Below are 12827 nucleotides of genomic sequence, written 5' to 3'. Positions count from 1 at the left end.
TACAGAAAATTGATTAACATCAGAATCATGCAATCTACTTAGTAGCCTAGATGTGTGTACCTTCCACGTGCAAGCGATTTTCCCTATTTTTGCAGAAGTTCAATGATAAAATTAAAAGAAAATACTATGTTCGGCTATATAAGAAACATGTTGACCAAATATCTTTCTTATTCACTACAAGCAAAGGATCTGATTTGTTAATATGTGATTATTCAATTGGAATGCTGTTGGAATCATTATTAAAATTATTATAATTAGTTATTATGCTTCATCATCTATTGGTAAAATTTTTTTGTATTTAAAATAGGGAAAAATTTTTATTACTATGTATCATACCTTAGGAATTTTAGTCAAAATTGTCTGTGGGACTTGAAAAATATATGACTAGGTCTAAGCCCAGTATAATAATTTAATACTTCTTAGAGGGGAGAAAAATTAAGAATTTTTAAAAGCAATCTGGGTGATTCTAAAATATAAAAGCTTTATAAATCATAGAAGTAGGTGATATTTTCCTATCAGAGAAAGAAAAAAATGCTACTGGAGTAACATATTTCATTGTAATCCTTTTTTGCTGAATAACACCTATGTATATATTTGAAAACTTAGGTGTATAAATTAAAAATTATGTGAGAATATGACTTGCTTTGAACAAAAACTAAGAAGACCAGAAGTGATTTCCTTCTGTGCAAATAGAAAAAAAAAAACCTGAAAGGAAAAAAGATATTGGGGTTCCTCAGTACTCAAATGATAGTAAACAGGATTTTGTTCTGCTATGAATGATGAAAACAGTGTAGAATGAAAAATGCTTTTCAGTGAAAGCAAGAAAGGTCCCTATTCATTTTGGTAGCCAACAATGATTATATAACTAAGAATGATTGGTATTTTAAGGGATTCCAATAGGAGTATCGGGATTATTTTTTATGTACACTAAGGATAAATAAAAACCTTAAATTTCTTTCTAGGTCCAATATGCTTAAGATTAGGATTTGAGGGTAAGGAAAATTTCCCAACTTTATACACAAATGACTGCCTACTATTTTCTTACATAAATTAATTATATTATTTATTTTCTCTGAACATTTTTCCAGGTGTTATAAATATTGCCAAGGAAATCCAATCAAGTGCACAGAGAGGAATTCCAACAAATGCCCTAGCTTTTTATTCATTGTAGCAACTGAATTAGAATCTATCACATCTGACCTCAACCGCTACAGTTCTTCATTTCCTTCAGAAGACCGTCCCTAGTTATTAAAGACATATGTATGCAAATGTTTATGTCCTGTAATCATTCACATAACTCTCATTTAAGATGATAAAGAATCAAAAATTATATATTGCCAAGTATCATGCCTTAGGAATTTTAGTGAAAATTAACCCTGAGACTTAAAAAATATATTACTAGGTTTAAGCCCAGCTATTCTGATTTAGTACTTCTTAGAGGGAAGAACAATAAAGAATTTTTAAAAGCAATCTGGGTGATTCTAAAGTATAAAAGATGTTGAAATCATAGCAGTGGATAATATTTTATCATCTAATCAGCCAATTTATTTTGGTAACAAAATTCAGCAGGACCGTAACAAAAATGCTGCTAGATATAATTAAAATAATTTTTTAGAAATAAAGTACTAAAACTCTTTGCTCTTCTTTAATCATATTGTGACACTAGAAAACTTTGTATATACAGAGTTCCAGCTACTCCTTTTCTTCCTCAGTACACTGAATGCAAGAAGTTTACCCTTCTCATATATTCTTTTGCAAGCATTCATGGTTTATGTGTATTAAACATTTATTAAAAACTGAAAAAGACTTAAGGTGATTATTCTTTCTAAGTGATTTGGACTTATTAAAAAGTCATATTAGGACTTAACTTGAATTCATAAGTCAAATTACAAAAATATAACTTTTACATGTAAAAATTAAATTGGTCTTTAGTGAATGTTAATAGTTTTAATTATTACCCATTATTGTTGCTGTTGCAAAGTTCTTAGAAATTTTATATTTAGCATACTATTTAAAAATCATAGGCATTTTAAGAAACCTGGTAAAAGAATGTATTATAAAATTAATGTCACTTCCAACATAGTCCATGGAAAATTAAAAACAATAAAAATTTAAATTAATAAATTCAAAATAAAATTGATTCACAAGTTAACTTTTATAATTAAATATTTCAAACTTCACAATATTCTTTATTTGTATTTTGCTAACCAATATAAAGTTCTTGATAATATAATGTACTATCAAATATTAGCTAAATATATATTTTAATTGTTCTTATTCTTGAAATGATACTTTGAGTAGCTAAAGGTACAAATAGGGATAAAAATTGTGTATTATGAGTCAAATGTCGGGCAACAGCGTGTGTGTGTGTGTGTGTGTGTGTCTCTCTGAGTCAAATATTTCTTTCTGGGCCAGGGACAATGGTTCACATCTGTAGTCCCAGCACTTTGGGAGGCCAAAAGCAGGCAGATCACTTGAGGTCAGGAGTTAAGAGACCAGACTGGTTAACATGGTGAAACCTTGTCTCTACTAAAAATGCAAAAATTAACTGGGTGTGGTGACACACACCTGTAGTTCCAGCTACTCTGGATGCTAAGCTGGGTGGATCCCTTGAACCCGGGAGGTGTAGTTTTCAGTGAGCCAAGATTGTGTGACTGTACTCCAGCCTGAGTGACAGAGTGAGACTCTGTCTCACAAAAACAAGGCAAAACAAAACAAAATGTATTTATTCCTGTGCAGTATTATTTCTCAGATGTTTTTGTATTAATCCTTAAGTTTAGCAGCATATTGACACAATCCAAACATTTCTTCATTACATATATTAGTTTATTAAATTTATTGCATATATTACATTTCTCTTTTTTTCCACATTGTTTATTTAATTTTTTAGTGGACTATTTACATATCTCCTTCACCCTGTCTTTTAAGTTAGTCTGACAATTTTACATAATAAGCTACTTAAAGAGCAGCTTTGGTCAAAAGTGGATTTAAATTGCAAAACAAAAACAAAAACAAACAAAAAACTACTGTTTTTTAAAAAAACACTTTCACCAATTTTATATTCAAGCAAAACCACGCAGTGTTAGCGTGCTATGTGTTGTCAGTATTTCCTCACCATCATGCCTCGGCACAGCTGTGGTCAGCCACAGTTTGTCATGCTGGATGGCGGAGGCTCACTCAGCTTCACATTATCTGGAGGCCCTGGATGAAAGACTCAAGGGTCTTGAAATCCCAAATTGTCATGTCTCTATCTATAACACTAGTGCAAACTTTGCAGCAATCTTGCTTGTCCACCTGATAAATAGAGACTTGAGTGATGCTATTCTGGTGCAGCGTCTCCAAGGCCATGTTGCAGTCCTCAGTCGTAGCCCTCTTGTCCTTGTTGCGGACGCCTTCCATGGCAGACACATTACATTGGATGCCCTATTTTGGAATGTCTAATTTGGAGATGAAGGTCAGGCAGGTGAGGTCATTGTAGTTAAAGAGCACTGGGCAGCAGTCATGGCCAGCAGCCACGATGCTGATCTCTGAGACAAATGACACACTCAGGAGTGGCAGGAACCCTGTCTTCAGGGTTAAGACCTGCACCCTTTTCAAGGCATCAGCAGCAGACATGCGCTGTCCTGTCTGACCTGGGCCATGCGGCTCCCACTGGCAGAAAAGATGACCCCATGGACCCAGCCACCAGTGCCACTGCCACCAAACTCTGACATAAACTGCCCAATAGGCATCTTGCTGCCCCAGGGCGTGCTGGCTGGCTTTTCATCCACTTCTTTAATGTAGGCAGAAAACACTCTGCATTTGAAGCCACATGATCCTGCTGCCAGAGTAATGTTGCTGGGATGCCAATCCAAGCAGAGGACTGTGGAGCGAATCGGCTTTTTAATGTGCTTGCTCACCCGTTAGTCATTTTCAGACTCAAAGAAACAAACAGAAATGAGTCGTGCTCCACTTCCTACAGCAAATTTGTTCTCAAGGGGGGATCGGTTCACAAAAGCAGCTGCACGATTAATTCTCAGGATCACCAGGGTTGGCTTCCAGGCACCATCTTCCTGGCTCCAGACGTAGCCATTGCAGTCTGTCCCGCAAGGGACGGTGCGGCGCTCTGGGAGCCCAGTCAGCACCTGTGCTCCTGGAGTTCGTGAGCTGTCACCCGTTCTCCTTGCAGGTGTGCCCTGCGCGGTTAGTGGGACTGAGGGCAACCTGGGCACTATCCCTGTTCCGGGCATGACAGGTGATTGGCTCCAGTAAAAACTGATGCAGTGACATTATTCTTAGTGTTTTCATAGGAGAGAAAACTGGGGTTGGAGGGGGCCGGTTCGGCTGGGAGCTGATAATTCGCCTACTCTGGGCAGTTGACGTGAACAGGCTCCGGTGGGTGCGGCTGGATGACGCCATTTCTTATTCTTTATTACCACCTCACCTCCCATTTCTTCGAATCCTTTGTAAATTGCCGTGTGTGTGTGTGTGTGTGTGTGTGTGTGTGTGTGTGTGTGTTTACACACATATAAGAGACACATTACTCCAAAGTTTCCCTTTATACCAAAAGAATCTAGAATCATCAGTGCACATAATGGCAGTATGTGACATGAAATTTTATTAATATAAATCACACTAAGTCTTTAAAAATGTTTATTGAATTAATGATCAGTGTCTTGGGCACATGTCTTAAATTTTGATAATGGGTTTTATTGGTAAGCCTAAATATATCAAATGCTGTTTCCAGATTGATCATTCGTTCAGTTTCAGAGACTTCCTAAGAATAGGCGATCATAAGTCTGAGGTAGGTTTTTTAAGGAACACACAGAAGAGTCTAATGTTATGGTGCAAAGAGAAAAAAGATACTGAGTATAATTTTCAAAAAATTGTGGTTTATTCAAATTTAAACACTTTTCTATTTAGGATAAATTATTGCATAAGGTATTTAATATGTTATAATATGTTATACGTATCAGAAAAGTCATAATGCACATTTCTCAATGTAATTCTTCCATAATTTATTTGGTATAGAACATTTCTGAAAAATGAGAGTTTAACATACCTTGGCAAATATCACTTTAAAGGCAGACTGAATTATAGAAAAAAATGGAATTCTTCTCAGCTTCCAGATTCTGATGTTAGAAAAGTTAATTAAGATGTCAGATGTTTAGAAAGTGGATGACAAGGACAATTATGCTGAGGAAAAAGAGAGGAGGAGAATGGGAAGGCAGTGAGGTGCACTGGAATGAATATTAGAATGGGTCAGTAAACTGAGTTTACAGCCTTGACCTGAAATATGTAAACTACATGATACTGTGCAAACTATTTAACAACTTTGTCCAATAGCTTCCTAATATTTAAAATGAAGAAACTTAGCTGAATGATCTACAAGGTCTTGCCTAGTATTTAAAGTTAACTCAAATACTTTTAATCACTGGAACAAGCACTTACAAAGTGAGAAGAATGCCTAAATTAATATATTTATAGTCATCAAACACAGACTTATGCAGTTAAACACTTTTTATGACTTATGAATATAATGTTCTATTAAAGAAAATTCAATGTATGTAATTATAATCAAACCAAAGATAAGTTAATAAAGGGCAAGAAGGAGGACTGATAGTAAGATATATTTGGTTTGCTTGAGTTGCAGAGAAACAGTCAAGGATTTCTGGTGGGACCCTTTTTCCTGCCCTTTTCTTGTCTTTTCACATGATTTGCTAAAAACATTGATCAATTGGATGACATCTTTAGTCTCTGGAATACATAGGCTTCTATAGCAGGCCAATATTTTTGAAACTGACAATTTTTGTCCTTTGTCTTAATTTTAGCCCTTCCTCTCCTTACCACTATCAATCACATTAAAAAAGCTTGGCTACTCATTCAAAATAAAAGAAGTGACAAGGAATACAGCATAAAAAATGGCATCTGATTTTGGTTTCAAATACTTTAATAGGAATACCATGGTTAGAACAATATTTATGATCATTCTGATTGGAAGAAGCAGCAATAGAGGAAGGATTTACCATGTGCTTATATAAACTGGTTATATGTGCAAAAGAAATAAGGAACAATAAACTGTGGAAGCCTGCAGGAGGCCTCTGGGGAGGAAAGCCTCTCCATGCTTCATGTACCAGTGCAGAGTGACCTAGGCTCATAAACATTGTGCTCAGACGTAAAACTCCTTCATAGCACTAAGATGTAACCAGACTTGTAGGCTCCTTGTGAGGCCCTCATTCCACCAGCTGCACATAGATAATAGGCTAAAGATGACTACATGTTCTTATTTTGTGAAACTACCAAACTGCCACTGTTACCAATTCTTAGGATGACTCATCAGTTCCAGTGCACTGATTCACTCCATCACGTCACTCTCTCCCTACCATCACTCCACCCCTACCCTACACATCAAAGTGATTGTAACCAATAGTGTGAGAGACCAGAGCTCAGAGCCTTCACTGCCTCCAGTAATGAGGGATGGCCCCCTGGTCCCAATTTTACTTTTAATGTCTTTTTCTCCACCTTTTGTTGCCATGGAACTCAGGGTACCCTCAGGTAATGTGGGATCTTCTTCCCTACAATTATCATTTGAGGAGTGTTTCTCTTAAATACTAGAACATATTTATTTTGAACCCGAGGAAAGGGGGGAAAAAGGCAGATGATGAAAGCAGAAAAAAAAAAAAAAAAAAAAGAAAGCCACTTGTTAATTAACCAGTGGAGCTGCTAGCTTCCCTCTAAGGTTTTTTCTTTCATTCGTTATAGTGTAATTATAGCCAGACACATTCTGGCTCAGTCAGATACTTTGTACCAGCTTTCTTTGCAGTTACTTATAAACCAGTAACTAAGTATCTGCCAATGAAATTTGCACAGAAGTGGAGTGTGCCATTTCTGGTCTGAGAATAACGACATCAGAAATAAATCCTCCACCTCCACCTCCACCTTCTCTTTCTACTGTTAGAATGTAGCGGAGCTTCAAACATACAGAAGATAACTTGATCTCTCAAGTATGGTAGAGCAATGGTTTAGAAGGAGGCTAAACGCCCCAGATACCCATGAAGAGAAGAATTGTTCCTGAAATGGGAACATTAATATGATAACTGTTAAATGAAAGAATAGTGAACTCATTGTCTTTGTACCACTATAATTTTGGATCCTTTGTTACAGCAGTTTAGCTTTGTCCCAATTAATATAGTTTAACATTATGAAGGCTCTTAGAAAATTTCTGGTTATATAATAAGTATTAAATGTTTTGCTTATTATAATTATTAAAATACAGTAAGTGTTACTAGGTTTGTGTGTGTGTGTGTTGGGGGATATAATTGAAAGAAGCTGCAACAAAAATAATTAGAAATTTTTAATTTCTAGCTTCCATAGAAATAGAATTAAGGAAGCTTGTAGCAAAAGTAAGAACACAAATGGCAGTTTTCTGGAGTTAAGTCTAAAGGCCCCACCCAACAGGCCATTCAGCTTCCACTCCAAGGAGGATGTTTCTTTTGTCAGCTCTACAAGTTAAATGTTTACTGCAAACTTTTAAGTATCATCTTGAAAGATAATCATACACCTAATCTTATCCTATGAAACTATACAAATTCTCTTTCTTGTAATGGGATGGTAAGAAATTTTCTTAAACAGTATTCATTACTGACAGTAACTATGCAGAAATAGTGATATCTGTTCACACCCTAAGACTTTACAAAGATTTCCATTGAACTTAGTAGTTTAATAAACTTCTTTTTTGTTATTTATCAGTACACTAAAAACCTCTGGGTAGTGGAAGCTGTGGAATGACACACAGATCTTATTTTCAGCTATGTCAGGAACTGTACTTGGCCAAAGAGAACCAGTCACCACTTACAAGATTATGTGCCCCTCCCTGATGGCAGCCATAGCCAAAAGTTGATGGCAGGTTTAAAGACCAGGTGTTCTTTTCATAATTTAGATTACAGCTGGTCCAGGTCTTCTTTTGGACAAACTTTCCATTGCATGTCCACCACGGTTCAACTTCTCCCTCTGTTCAACATTGCTTCCTGCAACTCTCATCGTATTTTTCCTTACATAATATTATGATTAACCTTTATATCAACACTCTCAGGATAGCAAAATTTGTTTTCCTGGTATCTAACGTACAACACCAAATAAAGAGTTTGACAGCATGGAAACTTTTGAGATAATCACATTAAGTTTTAAATTGGCAGCTTGAATTTTGTAGGGGCACAGAGAATTGGTGGAAGAAACAGTACCAACTTAACATTCCACTGATCAGAGCAGCAGAAACAATGTATTTCCATTGCATGTTTTTCAATTTGATTTTATCTCAAGCACATAAATTTCTGATTTCAGGTAATTATCAGAAAGAGCATGAATTTGCACTTAAACTTGCATTTAATTATATGGGTTTCATTTATTCATTCAATATGTAAACATTTTTGGACTCCTTACATGTGAAAGATACTATGACAGTTTCTGAGAAAGTAAACAAAGCAGACTTAGTCTCTTTCTCACAACACATAAAGCCTGATTGTAAAGTCTAATTTTCAATAAGGAAGTATAAGTACCAGATATCATTTAAGCAATTTCAATGTTTAAATATAAGTAGCCTTAATATAAAATTGTTAAGAAAGAAAACTTGTAAATATATCAACATATAACTGTCAGCTGGCACACACCTGCATTCAAGAACTGTGATAATTTTTCCTGACTTCTTTTCTAGCTTGACATGAATTCTGAAATAACGGAGATACTGTGATTGAAATTTTAGCATAATGCATTTAAAGCAATTATGTACACTTAGTAGATGATGGATTTTGGAATTTGTTTCTGGCTAGCAGCCCATCATATAAATGCATTTGTTCAACTGTCTGAGGTTGGCAAATATATTAGATTAAATAAAGGTTATTATGTTTATGTTAACTACTTATGAAACCTAGCTATAAAAGATTGTATGTCAGGACAAGATGTGACTTTTAACATGGAAGAAAGCAGTTAGTGTCTACCACAAATTTCGTGGTCCTTCCCAAAATTTCTCTACAGATTTAGTAGTGTATTACTTGAAGCAACTTAGGCACATGACAATAAACAGTCCAAATTTTATATGTCTGTCATCACCATTATCATTGTATAGAACATGTATCAAATGTTAATTAGTACTGGATTCTATGCATTTTATAATCTTTTAATTTATTATCAAAATAAACACACGTGGTATATAATATTCACAGACAAGGACATTTCTGTAATTAAATTCAATTTGTCTGCTCAGAGGAAAAGACCTAGACTTTCAACTGAATTTTCTTGAGTTATGCTTTCCTACAAGAGTATTAAATAAATTTTATTGTTCTTTACTTGTCAATGAATAAGCATAGCTAATCATCCTGTGTCCATCCCTGGAGGTGTGAACATATAACTTTCATAACCAGTTAATGATATGTTTTGGAGACTTATGTGTCATGTTTTAAAGAGATGTTAGGTTATCTGACTCAAGCTTGCTGTATTGCTTGAAATAACATACATTAGTCAATACAGGAAATGGAGAAGAGTTTAATTACAAGGAGAACATTTTCTAACAAAGTTCAGTTTATTTGATTAGCAATTTTCTCTAATTATGTAAGATCAGAAGAAATTTTTTTTAAATGGGACTTGGAATAGATGAATTGTTGGCATCTAGATTTGGAAGAAGGTGCTATCATGAGCAAAAAGTGGCCAGTAATAGATGCTTGCACAGTGATGTGATTTGGCTGTGTCTCCACCCAAATATCATCTTATATTGTAGCGCTCATAATTCCCACATGTTTTGGGAGGGACTGAGTGGGAAATAATTGAATCATGGGAGTGATTTCCCCCCTGCTGTTCTTATGGTAGAGAGTAAGTCTCACAAGATCTGATGATTTTATAAAGGATTTCCCCTTTCACTTTGTTTTCATTCTGTCTTGTCTGCCACCATGTAAGATTTGCCTTTCACCTTCTGCCATGATGGTAAGGCCTTCCCAGCCACGTGGAACTGTGAGTTCATTAAACTTCTTTTTCTTTATAAATTACCCAGTCTCCAGTAGGTCTTTATCAGCAGTGTGAAAACAGACTAACACACACAGGATAGTGCTCTCATTGAAATAAGGAATACCATAAGCAGATTTCATGTGGAAGCAGTACTGTATAGCAGTCACAACTCTAGACTTGAGGAGGAGTACTGCTAGATCTGATTTTTTTTTTTTACAATTTTTTTCTTTACACGTGATTTTGAAGAAGGTACTTACTCTCTGCTTAAATTTTCTTTTGCATAAAATAAGGATCCTATGAGTAAATAGCTCATTGGGTTAAAGTAAAAATTGAAGTTTAGATTATAAAGCACTATTTAGAGTACCTAGCATTTAACAAGAATTATTATCTCTTTCTAATACTCACTATAAACATGTTTTAGTTAGTCAGGTAAGTATATAAATTGATAAGTAGAGCTGGAGAGTTTATTTATCGATTTGGGTTTTTGTTTGTTTTAGAGGCAAGGTGTCACTCCTGTCAAGCTGGAGCGCAGGAGAGAGATCACGACTCACTGCAGCCCTGATCTCCTGGGTTCAGTTGATCCTCTCCCCCTAGCTTCTCGAGTAGCTGGGGCTGTAGGTCCCATAACCATACCCCAATATTTTTTGTATTTTTAATAGAGATGGTGTTACCCTTGTCACCCAGGCTGATCCCCAATTCTTGGTCTAAAGCGATCCACCTGTCTCAGCCTCTCAAAGTGCTGGAATTACAGGAACAAGGCACCTTGCCATATTTATCTATTTTTTAAGATATTTTAAAAATAACTGGCTTGCAAATTTTCTAAAAACATTTAATAATGTTTTCTAAAAATAATTTTTGTTGACTCACTTATTCTCTTTCAAAAATCAAAATCTTTACAATATTAATATTAATTACAGATATGTAACCTTTTCTCCAATCCTCTTAATAAGTAGTGTTATGTGTGTTGAGGTTGAAGTTGTTTCCAGGGCCTACAATATAGACTATCAGCACGTATAACTGGTTTGATTATAAATTTAAAGAGACAATTGGGCTTTTTTGATTATCCTCTATATGCCAGGTTCAAAGCTACACTGCTTACATGGACGATACCTTCCCTAAAACAAAAGTATTGACAGTGGCTGATAATCCCAGTTAATTATATGTGGCTCTACACAGCATTATTTCATAAATGGAATAATCGATGCTTGAATAACTTATTTGCATATAATATAATTAAAGAATTATTTCATAGGAAAGCTAATACAGAAAAACTGAAAAGTTGAAGAGTGTTAAAATATAAACTTTCTAACAAATACATTGATATTTTAACTTGTCAGTGGGAATGCACATCCTGAGTTCAGACTTCAAGAGTTGATGAGTTGTGATATATATCCCCAGGAGATTTTAAATACTTTTATTTTATGCGTTATAAAATTGTAGTACAATGATAATAGTTTAGAATTCTGTGTCTTTCTTAAACTTCTGGAGTTTTTAAGTATAAAAAAATGTGATTAATTTGTCAGATGTCTGCATTAAGAATGTCCATCATACCTCTTAAAGAGCTATATTTCATTTATCAGAAATAAAACTGAACTTCCTTAGAAGTTATCTGCAGATCTGTGGCTGGATGAATGATGGATCACTGGGGAATACAACAACAGATACAAATTGCTACACTTTTAAGTAAGAATATACCTGAAATTCCTAGTAAGTAAATACCTAAAATTTCCTCTAAGTGGGAGAAATTTAAAACATCCATTAACTATGTTAATAGAACATAATTATTTAAATGGGGAAATATCTGAAATTCTATTAAATTACCTCTTGAATGATATATAAATTGTTACTGTGATATCTGCTGATCTAGCTAATAACTGGGGTTATGTTTTTATACTTACTGACACAATTTAAAAAATATCTTTTGTAAAACTATATATTCAGTAAGAATAACGATACACTTAAAAAACAATAGCCTGTTTAAAACATGTTTATCTTTCTTGTTGTTAATTTTTAAAAATGCTATCTTCATCTATTAAAAATATTCAGGAACTTGGATACAAATGAATAGGTTTTTCACCGCTGTAAACTCCCAAGGTGTCTGAATTGATTTTGTTATTTCCGTAAACGTTTCACAGCCGATGAAACTGTTTACAGAAAGTTTTACACAAAGAAAAACACACAAATCAGCAGAAAAATATAAATAGTGCTTAATAGTATGTTCAGAATTTTTATAGATGCTTACTGTTATTCATCATACTATGCGTGCCTGCTACACTCGGATTCTGAAAATTGTCTTATCATGAATATATCTAGTAGGTGATACTATTTTTTCTCAGACGAGTAATTCTGATTTTCAACTGTTAAAATGCACCTAGTGTTTTGGTTTAAACTTTTCTGTTCAGAAAACTGTCATTTGTAAACAAATAAGGATAGCAAAAACTAGAATGTCTGTGATATTTAAATCACTCCATGGCTACAATGCAAATGCAAAGAAAGAGGGGTTAATTCAGTTTACCAGCAACCATCAAGTGAGGCACCACACGTAATGATAGCCTAATGATGTTCCCAGGCCTGGCTCTAGACAAATTTATGAAGTTTGTAATTTGTCTTTAGTAATTGAACAATTTTGCATTTATCGCTACTCCACCACTACTACTGCTATTCCTATTACTGTCTACCGTAATTGACTGCTTCAGTTTCCCAGGCAAGTGGGTAATTGTGCATGTGCATCTATTCATGTATCTCTTAACAAAGGCATTCTTTCATCTTGCCCTTAAAGAGATAAAGTATCCCTGAGACTCTATGTTTATCTTAAGGATGTTTGTAAGTGCATGCCTGAATAACTCATGAAAATA

General features: G+C 34.8%; 1 pseudogene across 1 annotated transcript; it reads right to left on the bottom strand.

Moving 5' to 3' along the window:
- Nucleotides 1-3138: 3138 nt before the first annotated feature.
- On the bottom strand, nt 3139-4388 carry LOC108314753 (annotated as a pseudogene). The gene has a single exon (XR_005202664.1). The product of XR_005202664.1 is annotated as an actin-related protein 2/3 complex subunit 1A-like (transcript).
- Nucleotides 4389-12827: the final 8439 nt, after the last annotated feature.

The sequence above is a fragment of the Cebus imitator genome, unplaced genomic scaffold (genome assembly GCF_001604975.1).
Source record: "Cebus imitator isolate Cc_AM_T3 unplaced genomic scaffold, Cebus_imitator-1.0 Scaffold160, whole genome shotgun sequence".
Taxonomy (NCBI): domain Eukaryota; kingdom Metazoa; phylum Chordata; class Mammalia; order Primates; family Cebidae; genus Cebus; species Cebus imitator.
The sequence above is the reverse complement of the archived record's forward strand: the minus strand, read 5'-3'. Positions and strand labels throughout refer to the sequence as shown.